Source organism: Rhamphochromis longiceps, linkage group LG2 (genome assembly GCF_057381845.1).
Source record: "Rhamphochromis longiceps isolate RC_006_pf linkage group LG2, R_longiceps_female_GT1.1, whole genome shotgun sequence".
Taxonomy (NCBI): domain Eukaryota; kingdom Metazoa; phylum Chordata; class Actinopteri; order Cichliformes; family Cichlidae; genus Rhamphochromis; species Rhamphochromis longiceps.
Window position 1 is genome coordinate 30,944,718 of NC_140558.1, and position 20,635 is coordinate 30,965,352.

General features: G+C 40.8%; 1 protein-coding gene across 1 annotated transcript in view; it reads right to left on the minus strand.

Moving 5' to 3' along the window:
* frmpd3 (FERM and PDZ domain containing 3) overlaps nucleotides 1–20,128 on the minus strand; it is a 57,742-nt gene extending 37,614 nt beyond the window's left edge. The window contains exon 1 of the mRNA XM_085422716.1: nucleotides 20,111–20,128. The gene's annotated coding sequence lies outside the window, so the exon portion shown is untranslated. The remainder of the gene's footprint in view (nucleotides 1–20,110) is intronic.
* Between the last annotated feature and the right edge of the window lie 507 nt (nucleotides 20,129–20,635).

Consider the following 20,635-nt stretch of genomic DNA (forward strand, 5'->3'; position numbering starts at 1 on the left):
AGAACCTCTTTTAAGTTTTGTGGATATTATACATGGTTATGCTGAGGATATGTCAGCCAATTTCCACTGGAAATGCCTTTTGGTTAAACTGTCAGCAAGGAATTGCATTTGCACTGTTAATTTTTTATATAACTTTAATGCACTTAAAAAAGCTGCTTGTTTAAGTGGAAATACATTGATGGTTTTTTTTTTTTGCACTAATAAAGTTGAGGAGTTGTAAAGTATTTTGTCTCGTGTCAATTATATTGTTATCGCAAATTTTCAAATGTTTTTTGGTCATATCGCCCTGCTGTAGTTCTGCAAATAATTTGCTAATAAGGTTAATGGCAGCCATAATTTCTAATGATATGTCACCAATGTGGAGTCTTCTCATTAATCTATATTCATATTTTTTTTGTAAAATGCTTACTTTCAGCTTAAACCTTTACTGTAACCAGGGATGTCACCAGAAACTATGCTGACGATTCTGAAAATGTGATGAAAATTATGACTTTTTTTTTTACAGTATTGTATATATAATAGGCAACATATGTACAGAATAGGGTTGTTAAGAAAAAAAAACACACACAATGGCCCAGCCCCTCCCATCACTAGCAGCAGAACACGTGAACAGCAGCACACAAACCTGGTGAAGCATCTTAAAGACTGACACCCTGGTTTTTATTTGGTCATTTGATAGATCCACTTCTTTATCTTGAGAAAATATCTCTCCTGTTTTGTCAGTAATCTAAGACAGATGTTTCTGCTCTTTTATAGGTATATGGTTGTAATTATGCACAGTGCGTTTGAGTCCAACTGCGTTTTATTTTCCATTTTTTTTATGGAATAGCATAGTGACTTGAGCCGGTTGCTCGTCCAGTTCACATAGTCTGCTGCCAATCCCGAACCATTATTTGAAGCCCTGGTAACACACACCTTAGATCAGCTGCTGTCATTCACAGGCTCAGTCCCAGCATGTGGACTTTTTTGACAGTTGGGTCACACTCAACAGTACACGCCATGTCTCACGATGGCAAAACCGTGTCTGACAGCCGGTTTCTCCCATAGCGACAGTCCATTAAAACGTGCCATAAAACAGAAGCTCAGACTGTTCCTGAGCGTGATCCTCTCTGATAAAAGGTGCAGGAGGTGAAGAGAGCCAGCTCATCCATGTAATAGCTTGTGAAGAATTTCCCCTCACTTTCTTGGTCATAAAGCAAATGTTTATAGAAGGAAAGTGGTAGGTTTAAACGTCCACACACTGCGGCACACCTGTAGAGGTCATAAATAAATGTAATATTTCTGTCCTTTTTTTTTTGTTTTTATTCATCTGCATTGACGTTATACTATGTGAGACCGAGAGTCACCATCCCAGCCTTAAAATACGAAGTTTTATATACCTGTGATACAGTATAAGCTGCTTCTAATTCATAACAGCGTGGATAAGCTCTTTAAAACCGAGGAAGATGGAAGCGGCCACCTCTCTCAGTTTCGTTTGAGGTTGAGTGAATGCAGAGAATTTCTTTTTTTAAGTTCATTTTAATATTCATGCAAAAGTACACTCACTTGTTTGATGGCAGTCTCAAAAAATTTACCCTGAGTCATACAGTACGCTTGCTTGATAGTCCAATAACCATAAATTAAAATGAAATAAATGGGGGGGGGAAACACCAGTAAAAAATTAACCTCCAGTCTGTTATATATCGCCATGGCAGCGCTACTGTTTACGCATATGATTGAATGTGTTTGCCTTCTTTTAAATTATAGTGTGGTGGTGCAAAAGAGCAGCTATGGGGAATTAGTTTAAAAACTAAATGAAGCCACACGGCAGCGAAACTGAGGAGAGGAAAAAAATATCAGATGAAATATAGAGGCAGGGATGTAAGCAATGAAGAATATTTCCTAAGTGGAAAAAGCAATTCAGGAAAAGAGACCAGCCGTCATATTCCAATAAGCTTCCTACCAATAAGATAGGGAGGCGATGCGGTTTCCCTGGCTGGTTATTGTGAATCTATGCTCTCAGGCTGCGGAGGTTCCACTTGACAACATTTGATTCATCAGTCAGGAGCTGAAAGGAGAAAGCCAGGTCTGCATTGCATTATTCTCTCCCCGAAGTTTACTCAGCAGCCTCTGCTTTGACAAGACTCTGAATCTTTCCTGTGTGACTGCTTCAGTTTTCATTCCTGATCTAGTTTTTTTTATTTACCCAACCTAACCTTTCAGGATGTATAAATACTGTAAATAATAAGACACGAGTGTAGGAGGTGAGACTCCCAACCTTCACAAAATCAATTCCAGACTCCTTCGTGTTTTAGTTTTTATTTTTTCAAAGTTGCTATAAATGACACCATTAGCTAACATCTGGCTTTGGCTACAGCTTTTACATTCATGGGGGAAATGATATGATTAGCCCTTTAGGTCCAGCAACTAGTTACAACATCCAGTTGTCCACAGTTGAAAACTGCGAGGCAGAGTGGCAGTGACAGCAGCAGAGCGGCTCTGTCTCTTCGCTGTCACCCTTCAGTGAAGCACGCAGTTCTCAGCAGCTCGCCTGACAGCGGAACGACACAGAGTCACACTCATTCTCTAAGAAATACAGCATGGCTGTTTCCCCCTCCTCCTCCTCCTCCCTCTCCTATCGCTGCCACCCATGAGATATCACCCACACGCCCCTCCCAGCTCCACCCTTCCGTGACTGCCATTAAAGTGGCCTTCTGCAGTCTGCAACATGCAGTTGATTTCATGTACACTCTCAACACTTTCTATATTTGGGCAGCATCTTAATAGTCAAAGCACATTTTCTCACTCAGGCACACTTCAGCAAACCCTATATTAATGCATGCAATTTGCTTAACTGTGCAAAAACCGATGCTACAAATGCTTTTTGTTCATTTCGAGATAACACGAGAAGCCCAACAGAGAATATTAATGAGCTTGTGTCGGTTGGTGTACAGCAGTTCTGTGCATGTTTTGCATTTACATGTATTAATGACAAGGGGGCGTAACAGTGCAGCGCACCAGTAATCACAATACCTGGTTTGACCTCTGTGCTATACTGCACATAACTCACTGAGCTTCTACTGTGTCTGGCTTCTTTGCTTCTTTAACACCGCTGTTTTTTACTGGGAAAGTGTTTTTACTCGTGCTTATTGGCACGATGAGATGATTCCACGTATGCCAAAGATTATGCAAGATCTGTTAAAATGTAAGATTTGCTCCATTAGCATAGTGCATTGGCTTTGTCTGTCAGAAAACTCCACACCTTAGGTTCAGAACGCAGCAAGCGGTTGATTTGCAAGCGAGCTTCCCTGCTGTCTGGGTCTGGCTGATCTGGGAGCTTCTGTAACAGTTCTCCCTCCCTTTCTTTCCCTCCGTGTCCGTCTCTCACCAGTGACTTATCTTAGTGCTGGTATGTTTTGGCAGTGTGCAGAGAATTCAAAGTGGCTCTACCATCAGGGTGTGTAATTATCAGGCCTGCTGAGTTGCTGTGTTCCCGCTGCGTGCACACTTGGGTCCAGCTAGGCCTGACTCTTCTTTTGCCTCATCGCTGACCAACATCCACTGCTGTGCATTCAATCTGTTTGAGGTTTTGTAATGTGTCAGCATAGCTTTTTGGTGTTGTATCTAACTAAATGCGCAACTTAAACAAGTCAGTCAAACACTTAAAGTGTTTCTCATTTTAAGGTATTTCTGAATTCTTCTGAGTGAAATGAGCTGTGTTGATTCTTGAGCCTGAAATTTTTAAGTGTTAGATATAAAACATTTTTGTATTACCAGTTAGCTTCTCACCAGTTATGCCATCTTTTTTTTCCTGAAACCTCCCAGTTAAATGATGTCAAAGCTTTTTTTTATTTTAGCTAACAGTTTGTTGTTTCTGTGGATCTTGTGTTATTTATTTGTAATGTACAGAACTTTGTGTCAGCTGTGGTTGTTTTAAAAATGCTTTATAAATAAAGATGATGATGATGATCTAATACCTACTCAAAATGCTGACATGTACACATTAAAACAGCTGAGAATTACATGAATTGTATTTCCTGTCCTTTCACAGAGCCAAAGGTATCATTACTTTTTACTCAAATAGACACTCAGCGAAATATTTTACACTCACCTCCCATTTTATTAGGTACATCAGTTTGCTTATTAACACAAATAAATAATAACCCAAAAATTTGATGCATTTAGGCAAGACAACCAGCTGAAGTTCAAACCAAGCATCAGAATGAGGATAAGATGGTCTGAGTATTTTAGAATCTGCTCATCTACTGGGATTTTCTCAGTCAACCATCTCTAGTGTTTGCAGAGGATGGTCTGAAAAAGAAAATATCCATTGAGTGGCGGTTCACTGGCAGAAAATGCCTTGGTAATGCCAGAGGTCAAAGAAGAATGGCTAGACTGCTTTGACGTGACAGGAAGACAAAAGTAACTCAAATAACCACTGGTTACTACCAGAGTATGCAGACGAGCAGCACTGAATGCACAACACAGTGATCCTTAAAGCAGATGCACTACAGCATTAGGAGACCATGCTGGGAACCACTCCTGTCAAATAAGACTAGAAAACCGAGGCTACATTTCAAATGGACTCACCAAAATCTGTCAACAGAAGATTGGAAAACATTATCTGTTGTGAGGAGTCTCGATTTCTGCTTCAAAATTCAGATGGTAACGTCAGAATTATGCCTAAACACAAAAGCATGGCTCCGCCCTGATTCCGGTGTAATGGTCTCTTGTTCTGACACACTTTGGCCTCTTTAACCCCAAACTGAGTGTTGTTTAAACACGACATCTTAACCGAGTGTTATTGTTGACTATATCTATCCATTAATAAGTCACCCATCCTTTGATGGCAGCTTCCAGCATTCAGTGAAACGCCGTGTCACAAAGCAGAAATCATCTCACATCGGCTCCTTGAACAGTTAAAGACAGTTCATTATGCTAAAATCCTCCACAGTCACCAGATCTCAGTCCAATAGATCACCTATGGGATGTGATGGAACGGAAGACTTTTAGACCTGAAGGTAACAACCTTAATAAAGTGACCAGTGAGTATAGTTCCCTAACATTTTGCAATTATTTATTTACCATAAAGCAAAATATTTACCTGTTTTAATCATTTTATTTAAGGATGTGCAATTTGGAAAACTGTAAAAATTGGTTGATTCAGTGTTTCTGTGTTAATTTTATCAAATTAAACTGTGATGGACTCTTAGAGTTAACTATAAAAAGTCTGTGGAAGCCAAAGCAGTGAAGGGTATTTTTTTAGAAAGTCCACACTGACTTGAAGCATGCAGTCTTTTTTTTTCTTGTAGTGTTTATGACCTCAGCATAACCTGATAAAAGGACCTGATATGAATTTCATTCTGTGTACAGCATTACAATGTAAAGCACACAGAGTGACACCATTATGTGAAGAATGTAGCTGATGACGGTTACAGTGGGGTTCTGCCATTAATGGGAGGCAGAGGTTATGAAGTGTACAATTTTACTTTAGATGAGAAAAATCCATCCACCCTTGAGTTATGTAACGCTGCTTTACGATCATGCTAGGACTCTGGTAAAAGGTTGCGAGCAGAGTATATTAAAGGTGATAAGGTTACCAAATATACTCCATCAGTTTTTCATGCATTCATATTTGAGCTATTTTAACTTATGCACAAACATTGGACTTTTTTATGACCAAGTAACTAAAACAGCCACGATAAAGCACACTTTATTTTTGACACATTATTAGAGAGAAAAATCCAGACAAAACTCCATCCACATCATTTTTACTGATGTAAATTAGCTGTAAATGAATGCAGTTTAGAGGACGGGGATGAAGTGAAGTCTGTCAGCAGCTAGGAAGCTAAATTAGTTTTTGTTAATATTTGCATTTGGACTTTAGACATTTAGACAAATGAAAATATATTACTGTCACTAAAACACACACACAACAAAAAGATTAGAGAGTGACAAGCAACGAGCTATTTGCCAGACTTTGAGCTATTCCGCTAACATTGTAGCCTCTGTATACACAGGTCAGATCAGATATCAGAACTGCTTTTGTGTCATTGTAATATGTGTTGGTGCACCCTTGAAAACAAGGTAATTCATCTGAAAGAGTTTATCCTGCTTAGGGTGAGTATTATTACCAAAAAATAGCCACGAGGATGAAACCCCTTGACTCTCGATACATAGCATTTTTTTTTTTTAATCTCTTTTACCTCTCAAGTATTCTTCATCCAAACTGATGACACAGAACCAATATCATAACCTGTCTGGAGAAATATCAGAAGCTCTTCTGACTTCAGCTCTGTTTCTTAGTAATTATGTTGTGATTAATTTTTACTTGTGTAGCTTTCACATCCGAGCAGGATAACTCCCACTCATCTTGCGTAAAAAGCAAACAAACACTTTGGAATCAGCACTGTTAAATGAAGAAGATTGCATCTGCTCTCAAAGATTTTAATCTTCTGCTTTTTTTGATTTGGAGAGATGATCCCGGGACTTTGTGACACTCTATAATATGCTGTCTGCTGCTCTCATCCTCAGTGTGGAGGAAATGAATATATGCTTGCCTGCTCTTAGTGCTTTAATCCATTTAATGCACCCTGGGCAAAGGAGAGGAGAGAGGAATATGCAGCCTGCTGTGGTGCGTGCGTCTAAAAGAGCTTGACTATTGCATTGAAGCAGAACCGCTGACTGCATGCAGTTCTTGTTGCGGCTGTCATTGTCGTGTGAAATTCGCTCGCTCGCATCAGTCAGGGTGTTCAATATTTGAAGAAAAAAAAATGGTTCCTTGATATCTTTCAAGAATAAATAAGTGTGCTCAAACTATTTTTCTCACTGCCCAAATGCTGCTTTCAATCTTTATGACGTTATTGTGACAGACTCATGATATATTGACCATTTTGCCAACTTTTGTCCATTTATTGTCTGCAAAGATGACAAAGTAGCAAGTCCAGTTTCACATTGATATCGATTCTGGAGGCATTCAGCCAGAACAATTAAATGGAGAGAGTGTATCAGATAGTTTTGGGGGGATAGCGTCTCCCATTGTTGCCTTTTGACTCATATAAATTGTGTATAGCCACACACGCACTTCAGCTCTTCTGGTCTTTTATGAGGTGGACTTGGTGGAATCGTTTTATAGAAGGTAGCACGTTGGAAGGCTACCTGCGGAGGGATGTTTATTTCAGTTGTGAGTGTAGGTGGCCCACTGAGTGATGGCTGCACCGTGATTTGTGATGAATCAGACTGCAACTGTGCACTTTCATCCTTGTTAATGGGGTGCGATCAATACCGTAGCTCTGTATCAGGAACCACAGAGTGATAAGTGCAGCATGAGTATTGGGTTGGGGGGAGGAGACACATGCCAGTCGATGGGAATGTGGAGATAATCAACAAGATCGCAGGTAATACTCCGGGTGGTCTTTTGCAGGAGCGTTTGAAAGGATCAATCTCTATTGCATAATGACTGCTCCTACAGTACATTTGGGAACATTTGTGTCTTTGTGGTAAAGGCAAGAATAGGAGAAAGATGAGAGGATTTATACCATAGATAAACAGAAGAAGTCATTTTTTTGTGAAAGCTTGTCACATTGTAATAATTCTAGCTGTTCTTTGGAAGTGTCCTTAATTTTTCATGCCTTTGTCACTAAAGCACATAACTTTATTTCTAATCCAGCGCCAAGAATGGGAAGAGATAGCACTAAAGACTCCTCCAACATTTTATGGTAAATTTCACACCTCCCGTCAGTGGTGGACTTTCCCTGAAGTGTCTAAGAGGTGCATGCTGCCTCTCTCCTTGAGGCCCCGGCACTGTCTCAGCTAATTGTCACAGCTCGTTTCCTCCTCTCTCCTCCACGCCAGTGTGATAGCCTGTGCTCAGCCATGTGTGTGAAGTTTGAGAAAGCAAAGTTGATTGCAAAGTGGTGGTGTTATGACAGGGGCGCTGAGAGGTTTGTGCAATGCAGTGTTTGTTTACGAGCGCGCGAGGGGTTGGGGAGGACAGAAACGTAGGAAGTAATGAATAGAACGCAGTCAGACGTTAATTAGATACGATGGTTGATGCACTGGAGACAGGCATATTTTTGTGCGTGTGTATGCTTAGGTTTACTATAAGCCCCCGACTCTTTCCGCTGCCCTGTTGCAGTCATAAGCCGAGCCAAGCACAAACCAGAGCTGGAAAGACAAAAGATATACAGAGTGTATCATTTTTTTCTCTTTTACAGTGCGTAAAGTAAACTGTTTGTATTGGGGATATATGATCAGAGCCGGAACGCCTATTAAAACAAGTAAAACAAGCTGAAATGTGCGTAGCTGCACTGGCAGTAGCTAATCTGTCAGGAGCATTAGTGCAGCTTTTTGTTACACAGTGACAAATGCACTGAGGCTTTTTTACGGGTGAGACAAAATAGTCTGTGTTTGAGCCTCGAAGCTGCTTCGTCTTCAAAGCTGTGACTTTTCTGATCATACTGAAAGTTGAAATCGGATTGACACAATAATGAAAATTCTGTTTCATCTTAAGGTTTGTTTGGTTAGATTTTTATGTGACCAAACAAACAACCTTTTTTTTCCCTCTTTACTTTTGTTAGTGACAGAGAGAGAGAGACTTCACGTGCAATTGGCTTGTGTAGTCAGTCAGTCAGTCAGTCAGTCAGTTGGTAGGCAGGCAGACAGGTGCCGAGCACCAATATGTTTCTTATCGTCAAACTACCTCCTCTTGGCTCATCACAGTCCAGAGCACATCACGCACATGCACACACACACGCACACACACATCCTTGAGTGTGATATGAAGACAGGAGAAGGAGAGGGAAGGGAGGGGAGATTTGAGAGTCTATTTACCTATCTTGGAAAATAAACTCTTCTGTGTTTTGACGCTTGATTCAGTGCAGAGGATTCTTTTTGCCTTGCAGCACGCTTGCCTTTTGAAAAACAAAACACGTTTGTTTTTAATTGAAATAACATTTAATTGGTCAGGAATGTTGCAGATGACGATTTCTGCTTAATGGAATCATTAATCAGAAATCCTTCATGGTTCCAGAGGAATCGACATAACCATACCAAAGTGCAAGTTTATTATATTAAAAGGCAGACTGATCATTAGAAAAGTCTTTTTTCCAATTATGTTAGCGCAGCTGAAAGCTGTATTGCTGATTAAAGATGCAAGAAATATGACTAGTTGAGTGTCTGGAGCACGAGCCTCTGTGGGTTCGCTTGTAGTCTCAAAATGGTATTCTTGTTTCAAGAAATGAAAGCTATTCCATGTGGGAAACAACAGTGTGTACTACTCCGTTCACAGAGCGGCGCTGCCCAGAATAGAAAGAGAAGACAGAGGCCAAGAAAATGAGTCCAACAGAGCCTATAGTGTGAGAAACAGACACCTCACAGGTTCTAAGCTGGCAGCTTCATTAAACAGTATCTACAAAACCCCAGTCTCAACATCGACAGTAAAGTGGAAACTCAACTATCCTGGCTTCACGGCAGAAGTGGAAAGAAAAAGCCATATCTGGCACTAAAGGGAAAAGATTAAGATGGGCAAAAGAACACAGACACAGGACAGGAGAAGGTATGAAACACCTGTTATGAACAGATGGAGCCAAGTTCAAGGGGTTTGCGTTAGAAAGTAGGAAACTTGTGCGATGCTGGAGAAGAAGAAAAAGTGAACGCGAGGAGGGCTGGACATCATCTGTCAAACACAGTGAAGGGGAATGAGATGACTTCTTCAAACAGAATAGAAAGGATCTTCACTGTGTTTGCCACATCATGCCGCACCCTGTGGATGCTGCTTGATTGGAGGCAATTTTCTCCCTTAACAAATAAATGACCCAAAACGAAGCTCCAAACTATGCAGAAATTTTTAGAGAAGAAACCATCAGCAGGTATTTTGTCTGAATGGAGTGACCAGCACAGTAATAGGATTTCAACCCTTGTGAGCTTTTGTGAGAACACCTTGATTGTACAGGACATAATGAGTGCACACAATGCAATCTAACTTGTAGGAGGCACTTCAGGAAGCATGGGATGAATTTTTCTGTGAACATCAACAAAATGAGCGCTCAGATGCCACCGAGCCTGATTGCTGGATGAGGTTTGAATGACAAAATTATTATATCCGGTAAAGGTCCTTATTTTGAACCTCGCAAATGCATTCATTGTGTTTTGCGTTCACTTTACAACTTATTTGCTGATGAGAGGATTATGCTTCATTAAAATTTGCAGTGGTAATGTTTATCTTTGGGATTTCAAAATAATGAATGACCCGCTGCTGTGGCAACACAACCCTTTATTCGCTGTACCCCTTTTTATTAGGAGCATGGCCACCCGCTTCATTACACTGACTACATTTGAGCATTTTTACTAAAAAGCCGTGAGAAAAAGAGAGGACCAGAGAGGTAGCCAGGAGCCCGAAGGTGACATTTACGATTTTAAGATAAGAGCTGTGCGTACTTAATTAAGAAATAGCAAGGGACACAAACCACTCTCTTCTTCATTGTTCCCGTAGGAAAGCTTATTTCATGCTTCAGAAAGCCTTCACAGTGCACATGTGCACCATTTGTGTGTGTCTTTGTGTCTGTAAGGAGGAGGTGCGCAGGGTAGTCAAATAATGAGTCCCCGACAAAAAGTCTTTAAGCATGGAGATACGATATATGCAAGCACAAACTCACATTCTCTGCCTTGCATGAAAAGTAGTGTGTACAGCTTTAAACACCTTTATGCTGTTGGGTATTTGCGGATATTGCGCTGCTATTCTCAGGATATTGCACTCAAACTGGAAATTGCTTCATTTCTTTTACTCTCATTTCTGTTATTAGATAGACACACATTTGTACTTCTGTCTGTGTGAGGATACTCCGTGGCATATTGCAGTCCCCAGCCTCCATCACTGACCTGAAACCGGGCCTTAGCTGACAAATAGCCCTTTGAAGGTGTGTCAGAAAGTGAGAATTTCCTCCCTGCAAGGGCCCTAAAAAGCTCACGGAGATAGCACACTACTGCTATTTCAGTAGTAAATCTGACCAGTATATGGTAGTATATAACAAGCCAACATACGGTAGTTTTAGCACTTTTAAAAAAAAGTTAGTTCAAATAATTGTCCAAAAACAGTAACCCTGAAGTGCAAAAATGAATGCGTGTATTCAGCAGTCTGACTGTAACTCAGTAGGTTGTAATTAAATACTCCATAGGACAGGGATCACTGTGGAAGCTGAGGATCAGGGACCCATAGTATCATCCTCACAGTGCAGCAGCTGTAAGCCTCAAGGATGAGGTATAAAGAGATGTTATAAGTAAGATGATACACTGTACAACCCGCTGAGACTACCTCATCATCCTCTTACAAATGCTGGTCTTTAACAGCGCCTCTCTCTCTCTCTCTCTCACTCACTCTCTCTCACACACACACACACACACACACACACACACACACACACACACACACACACACACACACACACACACACACACACACACACACACACACACACTGTTCGCACGCAGGACATCAACAAAAGCAGAATACCATTTATTGCACTGATTTAGGATTTGTACAAAGCTGAAAACAAAATCCGATTTATTTACTGTTTTCACTGCATCCATTAACAAGCCGATGGTACAATGTGAAGGCTGTTACTCATCTCTTTAGAATTAGAACCTTTAGAACCTTTTACATTTTGTCACTCGCTGTTTTTGATTGGCCGGGTGCACGCGTGTCTGTGTAAATGCATCTCTGTTGCTCATGTTTCGCTTCTTTGTTTTCAGATTCAGATCTTGCTGGGATTCTTTTTTAACAATCATTTTTCTCCCTCACTGTTCATATACATATAATATTTATTTATATTTCAATTTAGTCAGGGGCATGCCATTGAAGTGTCACATTTTATGGTGATTTGAAATGCACGGCTGCATTCAGGACCTGTTGAGAATGAGTTTGCTGATCGCTGCCATTTACGGATGATCTCATAAAGAAGATTTTCATGTGGCTTCTGTTGAGGACGCCGCATTTTTACAAATAGGTCTCTTGAAGCGTTCCATTGCTGGTGCAAGCAGACTAGTTTCAGCTACACCCTGGGCAGTCTGAATTTTTTGATTGTAACTGTACTGATGAATAGATTTTTACGATGACTGTGATGTCTCTTTCTGAGATCTAAGGGGCATCGGGTCTTTGTTCCTGGACTCATTAAAATATTTATAAGGCATTAGAAAAATCTGGAGACAAGAAAACACAAAATAACAGCAGCGCTTTCAGAGATTAACTAAATCACATCCTGTTTTGTTCTTTTTTAGAGTTACATTTCACTTCCACATCCTTTTATCATATAAACTAGTTGTACATTAATGTAATTTAAAAGACACATTGAGGAACTGAACTCTCCTTTTTTTTTGATAATTGCTTTCAGACTTTAGACATTTACACAAATGAAAATATATTACTGTCACTAAAAAACACACACATCTGCACACAAAGAAAAAAACGATCACAGAGCGACAAGCAACTATGAGCTGTTCGCCAGACTTTGCTGACACTGGAGCCTTTGTCATGCTAGTACACAGGTCAGGTCTTGTATCAAAACTGCTTGAGTGTCATTGTGATGTGTGTTGGGACACCACTGTAAACAAAGTGATTCATCTGATAGAGATTATTCTGCTTAGTGTCAAAAAATATTGAGCAATGGGGATAGATTCCTGGACATTTTGATGACAATCGGGTCAAACTCACAGCAAATGGGAAAATCAGTACAACCTTTATATCACCCACAATTTTTTGCGGATCCTCTTCAATTTCACAACAATATAGTAGGCCTTGAGTGACAAGAGTACCTTGGTTGACTAAGCATTTGACCTTGACCTTTATTGTTAGCACCCAAAGTCAAAGCTGACCTTGAAACCCTTTTGGCTCTCAGCGAAGGCGGTCGCACTTTTCTCCTCTCCTGCCCTTATCTTCCCTGCTTAGCTTCTTATGTCCTTGTCTTGTGTTTTTACTTACTTTTTACTTCTGTTCAAACCCCCACAAGGCTGCCCGCTGGGATTGAAATGATGGGACGAGGCGTGAGTTTCTCAAAATGGGCTCATTGAGTGCAGCACGGAGAAGATCTTGGAGAACGCACGACTGCCGTGAATACTCAGAACAAGACCTCTGAGTGAAAAACTGGATTACATCTGGAGGGGCTAGCTCGAATAACACCTTTGAGTGCAAATTCGATCACATCTTGGGGAAGTGCACTGCGGTCGTGAGTTCTCAGAACCTGCTCTTTGAGCAAAAAGAATGACAACATCACGGAACGTAAGTTTGGATAACATCATAGAAAGCTCACGGCTCTCCAACGGGAGATTGAGAGACCAGTGTTGGACTGTTAGAACAGCTTTGAAATTCATATGAGTTGTTCGCACTAAAGTAAAAACCATCATCACTTCATGCGGAGTCCCCTTCGGCGTCAGCTGCAGCCTCAAGGCTGGAGCTGAACAAAACACCCTGATAACGACTGTGTTTAGACTGTTCCCCCCATTCCATGCAAGGCCACCTGGGTTGGCTGGAAGACTGTTTACTTAGCCTGGCAGGGCAAAGGATACTGTCTCAGCTGAACTCTGGACACACACATACACACTGATATGCACACACTGATCCCCCCTCCCTTTCGAAACGCCTTCAACGCTTGTGCAGTCGACTGGACCAGCGCAGACATGCTGCAGGCCCGGATGCGCTGTCAACACCGGCTCTCTCTTACCCTTTACCCGCCCCTGTTGCTTGTCTTGTGTTTCTATGGTGTATTGATAGTCATGTGCTTTTTGTGCTGAGGTGGTTTTTTTTCTGTTATCAAACTGTTCTCCCACTAGGAGCTCAGTCTGAGTGGAGTTTTTTTTTCTCCTCCTCTTACCTCATGCTATGTATTTTCGTTGATTTTTTTTCCTATCAGCCTACCTTTCTGACATGTCTCCCCAATGTGATGTTTGTGTAAAGTTGGTCAGAAGGTTCCTTTGTAAGTGCGCATGCGCCATTAGCGTGCTGCCCGCTGTAACCCTAATTTCCTTCGGGATTAATAAAGTATTCTGATTCTGAAAAAAAAAATCAAGAAACCATCTCAAGTAATATGTCATGTGAAAGGCCACAGAGAGAGCTTTATACAGCACTGTTTTTCTTTTTTTGATACAAAGCCCTGCAATGTCAAAGGCTACGTTCACACTGCAGGCGAAAGCGCATCAAATCCGATTTTTTTGACCCTATGCGACCCATATCCGATCATGGTGTGACAGTGTGAACGGCACAAATCCGATATTTTCAAATCCGATCTGGGTCACTTTCGTATGTGGTACTGAATCCGATACATATCCGATGTTTCAGAAAGCGACTGCTGTGTGAACGGTCAGGTCGCATTAAATCCGTCTTTTACGTCACCGACACAAGACAGACGCCAATTATCAGCGCCAGAGAAGACATCGCGAACGCTTCTCTGGCCATCCCGTGTAGATATCAGTGAAACTGTTGGGAAGACAATGTTGGGGAAACGTGAACATTTTATTTGTACTGTATAATCTGCAGATTCTGACAGAAATCTGCAACTATCCTTTGAAGCACCGCTCCTCTCTAAAACAGCAATAAGGATCATTATTAGGTTATTTACATTATTATGTAAATAACAAAATAACTTAAAGAAAAAATTGGGAAATGTAAAGTCCGAACTCTTTATATTAAGGGTCATCAGTCAAACAATACTGTTTGCTCTGGGTCTAAACAGAGCGCGTTGTGTGTGAAGTCTTCTTTTGCGCATGCGGGCCGCTTTGAGCGTTCACACTAGAGCGCGTTTGCTGTCGCATTTTATTTGTAGTGTGAACAGGCAGACAAAAAAATCGGATTTGATCAAAAAAATCGGAATTGAGCATCAAGACCTGCAGTGTGAACGTAGCCATAGTGATGTCATCAAGTTTTCTCACTCAATGAATATTTCTTAAGATTTCAAGTGTTTACAGCTTATAAAATCCTCATACTGCTCCAATCATACATTTAAGATAATAAAAAACATCAGTGTATAATGTAATTCTTCAAGGTCAAAGGTCAAAGATCAGGGTCACACGAATTCGAAAAATTAGTTTCCATTGGATCATCTCTAAACGTTATAGCAATATATTAGTTATTGGGGGACATTTTTATTGTTTGAGCTACAGATACATCAAGATGTAATTTAACAATGACACAAAAAGAACAATATACCACACTAGATTTCCTTATTAACAATGCTAACATCAGCATAAATGATCTATGATAACAATGCAGACGTCACTATTGGGGAGTTCCAAAAAAACAGTCTGACGTCAGCATGTTGTAATAAAAATGTCATAAAACATCAAAGTTTCAATTTAGTCCTCACCCTTCAGGGGGAGTTGCGCTCTCTGAATGCTCTTGTTATTCTCTGTTTTTAAGGATGTTATTATTTTACAACACATACAGCGCTAAAACAAGTCTTACTCACACCCTGGGCAGACTGTATTCTTTGATTGTAACTGTACTGATGAATAGATTTTTTACGATGAATGTGATGTCCCTTTCTGAGATCAGAGGGGCATCGGGTCTGTGTTCCTGGACTCATTAAAATATTTATAAAGGCATTAGAAAAATCTGGAGACAAGAAAACAAAATAACAGCACCGGTAGAAAAAAAGGAGATAGCCCACATAAACACTTTCAGAGACGGACTAAATCATACCCTGTTTTGTTCTGTTCAGTTACATTTCACTTGTCAAACTCCATTTTTCCTAATCCATTATCGCCGTGCCTTTAAGCTTTTTAATGTGTAATTCTGCAGCAGTCGTTTCTTCACTGGGAAAAGTAGATGTCAAGATGAAACTCTCAGAATACATAATGACTTCATTAGTGGTCCTTCTCCGTGATTAATTGGAGCGCCGTGTCACACAGTGTGACAGAGCTGCTCATTGTCAGATAGTGTTGTGACAGAACATGAGGACCATGTAGACGAGCATAGAGATGATCACGCCTAGCCGTGTACACGTGTAGGACACACTAAGAAGTACACCCTGCTTCTAAAAGTTCCGCTATTATTTAGAAGAGATAAAACTTGGTTTAAATAGTGAACTTTGCAAAAAGAAAAGACAGTCTGCCTGTGATTGGCCGATTACAATAGTTTAGCTTCTAATTTGTGTTGTACAGTTATTTCATTTTTAACCTTAATTTATATTTTATTCCTTCCTAGTTAAATTTACCCTTTTTAATTTTTCATATTTATTTCCTATCTTATTCATAGCCTTTCCTTTTTTTGTTTTCTTTAGGTCACGAGCAGTTGTCCAAGCATTTCACTACATATCGTACTGCGTATGACTGTGTACGTGACAAATAAAATTTGAATTTGAATTTGAATTTGAGCTTCAATTAGAAGCAGCAGTCTCTGCTTTACCGCAGTTCTTTTCTTTTTCTATCAACATGTTAGCACAAGCCTAGCCTTGTTAGCTTCCCAAAGATGTTGGCATCTGTTTGTCTAAACAGAAGGAGAAGAGACATCTGAGGACTCTCAGAGCCTCCCAGCTCGAGGGACCAGACATAAGGAAATTTGCAGTGTTTGATGGCTGCTCTGAGCTCAACATCTTAGAGCATTCAACTGCGAAAACAAGTTGAATCCAGAGTATACACAAACGAAAGAAGAAAGAGAGAGTTGTAGCCAGAAATGATGGAGAAGTCGAGTGTGGGAGACGCAGGAGAGAGGGCAGAGATGGAGTGACTTTAGGGTCACAGCATCAAAAACAGAATAGGCTGAAGATCTGTGTGCTGGTTTTCAACTGGTAAGTGCTGCACCCCTAGGAAATCCAGTCTGGCCTTTGATGAGTTTACCTGCTAATGTTGCCCCCTGATGACATGTGAACAAAGACACTGGAGAGAAATTTGAGTGGGGTCCTTGAGCAGTGCATGGGTTGTCAGATAGAGAGAACCCTGCAGTAAGCTCACATGGCAGACTGTCATTTAATCAATTTTATCAATACAGCTATTGAATTGGGCCAGCTCCCGTGTCAGTAGCAATGTACCAAAAGAGTAAAAGAGACCTCTTAACCGAAGCGGACTGGTGTTTGAAACTAGGATTCAAACGGCAGCTTCACTGTATTAAAGTACATCTGTCTTTGATGAAAACCTTTGGAAAAGATTTGATACAGGCTACAAGCACAGGTCTCTAACCTGCCTCTGGATGGTTCAAATGGTTTGATGTCTCTGTGGTGTCCTATTTAGTGCCTATTACCTTCTACTGTCACTATATTTCAGGAGGGTTTGGAGATAAATCCTTCATTTATCCCACAATCAGTATCGGCCTAAAAATCATGTAAGGAGAAATTTGATGCAGAAAGTGTGAGGAGAGAGTCCAATAAAATCCAGCTAAGCTACACTGCTATATTAAGTGTCTATGAAGCATTTCTGGTGATGTGACTGTGGCTTAACTGCATCTCAGACTTAATCGCTATCTGATCTGTCAGTCTGAGCTAGTTTTTTTTCCACTATATGGTTTCGAATGCCCTTGCCCTATCTTAAAAGCTTACACTGGAGTCTCCTAGGGAAAAACATCACCATGTATATACAGAGCGTTCTCACTCCCGAGGCGTAACATGTCGACGTTTTGTCACGTCCCGCGGCGTTCCTGAGGAACGCGAAAGGAGACCTTCGGCGTTCTTATGGTACGCGGCGGGTTATGGCTGGAATCCAGTGCAATGACGCTCCCGCGGTAATAGACGTTCCAGCCCTGTATTCCAGCCCTAAACCTAACCTTATCCCTAGCCCTGACCATAACCTTATTCCTGACCTTAACCAGGACTATTAATGATGTTAAATAGCGTGTTTCTAAGCGATTTGAAGAAAAAGAGCGAACATGTGTAGGTTCAGTCCAGACGGTTCTCATATTACCTCTTTTTCCGAGGTCGTCATTTAGGAACGTGGTGGGTAGCCGAAAACGTAATATGGTGACGATTTGTCACCTAGCGTAAAATGTTACGCTTTGGGAGTGAGAACGGGTTGGTATATAATGCACGGATGCAGAAAAACAGACTCCTTTCCCTCCTGCCTTTGATAGTTATACCTTCCATATGGTTGAGTTGTGGTTTGTATCCACCCTCACAGAGGATGATTTTATGTTTTCTGTCCCCGGCAAGTCAGGTCCACTGTGCCCTTCTCCACTCATCACAGTTTGTTCAAATCTCTGTGAAGTGGAAAAGGACACTGGCCTCTCTTTGCTGGGAGTAACACCATTCAGGAGCACCACTTTATTTGTGGGGTACAACTACATGCAGCTGTCAAACTGAACAAAAGTGTCAAATGTGTTTACAGATTTGATGAAATGAAACTTTTTGGTCATGCTAGCAGCATGTCGATTGGTCAGTCTGTGTGCTGTTCAGTCTAGTAGTTTGGTGCAGACTAATACCTGACCACAACCATGAGGTAGGTTTAATTTTTGTGCTTCCCATTTAATAGATGTCATTACAGTACATTGGATGATCAGCTAACGGCATCACTAGCTTAAATTTTAAATTTGTCTAATACGTTTTATAAACCAAATTGCCATGACCCTTATGTTAAGTGCTTTTGCTTGCAACGTTAGCTGGCTGACATGCTAAATGGGCTGCTGAACACCATGATTTATACCCGCCATTTCAGCATCATCATTATGAGCAAGTTAGCATGGTGACATTAGCATTGTGAAAGCACCACTGTGCGTAAGTGCAGCCTCACTGAGCTGCAAACATGGCTGCAGACTCGCAGTTATTGGCTTAGCAAAGCTCTGCATTGTACACCGAGACTGGATGAAAACTGGCAGGACACACAGGAACAAAGATGAAATTCTGTAGCGGGGTCGAAACGACATTTTACACATAAATCCGTCACGTTGCATTTGGAATGAAAATGCTCGATTTGGAGGGGGGTTGCAAGTTTACATCCCTAACATCTCTCACAGACTCACGCGGACCACTATCAGCTGATTCGTGAGACACTCTGCAAACTTTTTTCGTTTAAGTTGTCTCTGACCACCAACCCGTAACAAAAAGAGGTGATAAAATACACGGCAGGGTTTCGGCACAGAGGAGGTCTGACAAGCATAAAAGGCCACCTTTCGAAGACAATAAGTGGCCTATGAGTTGTTGTTTTTTTATATCCTAAAGCGCTCTGAGGATAAACAACATGTTTTGAATATTTCATATGCTAATTAGGGAAAATGTCCAACTGGGGGTGAGTGTTTCCTTTATGAAAAATAATCATGTTTGTTACACTATTCTGTAATGCCTAAAAATCCTAGTCTGAGATATTTCAGTCTCAAAGTGATAAACGATGAAAAATAAATAAATTTTGTGACATGTGTATGTAACATATACAGTACATTTCAACACAATGTCTTATGACTGCAGCAAATTTCATTACTGTATTGCCTGCAGACTTTTCACACTGCAGCATTATTAAACTCCCTCAAGCACATTCGACCATGGCAATAGCCGCTAGCTGATGTACCTGGCTATAACACAGACACCCCCCCTTCCCACTCTGCATCAGCTCTCTGCTCACTGGCATGGAATCAATGCAGAATTGCAGATGTGAGCAAAAGCTGCAGAGGACACACAGACACACACACAAAACGCCTCTGTACGTGCGAGCACAGCATTACTGCAATATCATAGCAACACAGGAGTCCCGCCAAGACAGGGTTCGCAACCTCCTGACAGAATATATATAGGTTATGTTTCTGAAGAAAGACACAGAGACTGAGAAGGTTAGAGGCTAAAGAATTGAGAACGATTATGCATGACTCGTTTTAAATGGCTTGTTACAGCGCAATCATTCAGTGAGGAAGACGCAGATGTATTTAAGCAAAATTTAACTCAATAGCTTTTGCCTGTGGCTCATTGATAAAGGATTTAGAGATTCATTTTTGTAAGACTAGGATTTATACGCTTTTGTTGGGTCAAACTCAAAGGGAAGGAGTTAGAAATCTTCTTTTTTTCCACAAGATTCATGCTCTGTCTAATAGGCCTTTTAGTTTGAATTACTTTTATCTTTTTGTACTATATCAACAGTCGCACAGTGTGATATTAACTTGGGAGCTGTATATACATATACAGCTTTGGCACATTAAGTCAGAGAAAATTGAAGGTAGGGTAGAAGGTGTACTTACGATCTCTGAATGCTTACTGATGGGTAGGAGTTTCTTTTTTTAAGCAGGGATCTGCCACAAACACACACACGCACACACGAGTGCTGGGGCTGTTTTGTGTGTGTACTGTACCTGTTGAGAGACACAAAAGCAAAGAAAGCCTTAATGCTTGTCATATTGTGCAGACGCTTAAATAAGCAGAGTTTTGAGACAAGCTCTAACATAAAAAAACAAAAAGTATTACATGGTAAGTAATACAATCAAACATGTTTACGTATGTGGGTGAGTAAAATACTACACATTTTCTTGCTTACATAATGTCTACACTGGTTTTTAAGAGGCATAATTGCAGATTTCTGCATGTCCCTGCAGCAATAATGCACGGCAGGCTGATGCAGCCAGTAAATGACAGTGGAAAGAACACATTTATGGAAGTCGGTTAACGGCAGAAGCATAATGATATACCTCAGAGCAGGAAAGTGTGCTGGATTTTTTATAAGGCAGTGATAATGGCTGGTGTGATGTTCTGGTTCTTCAGATTTTAAA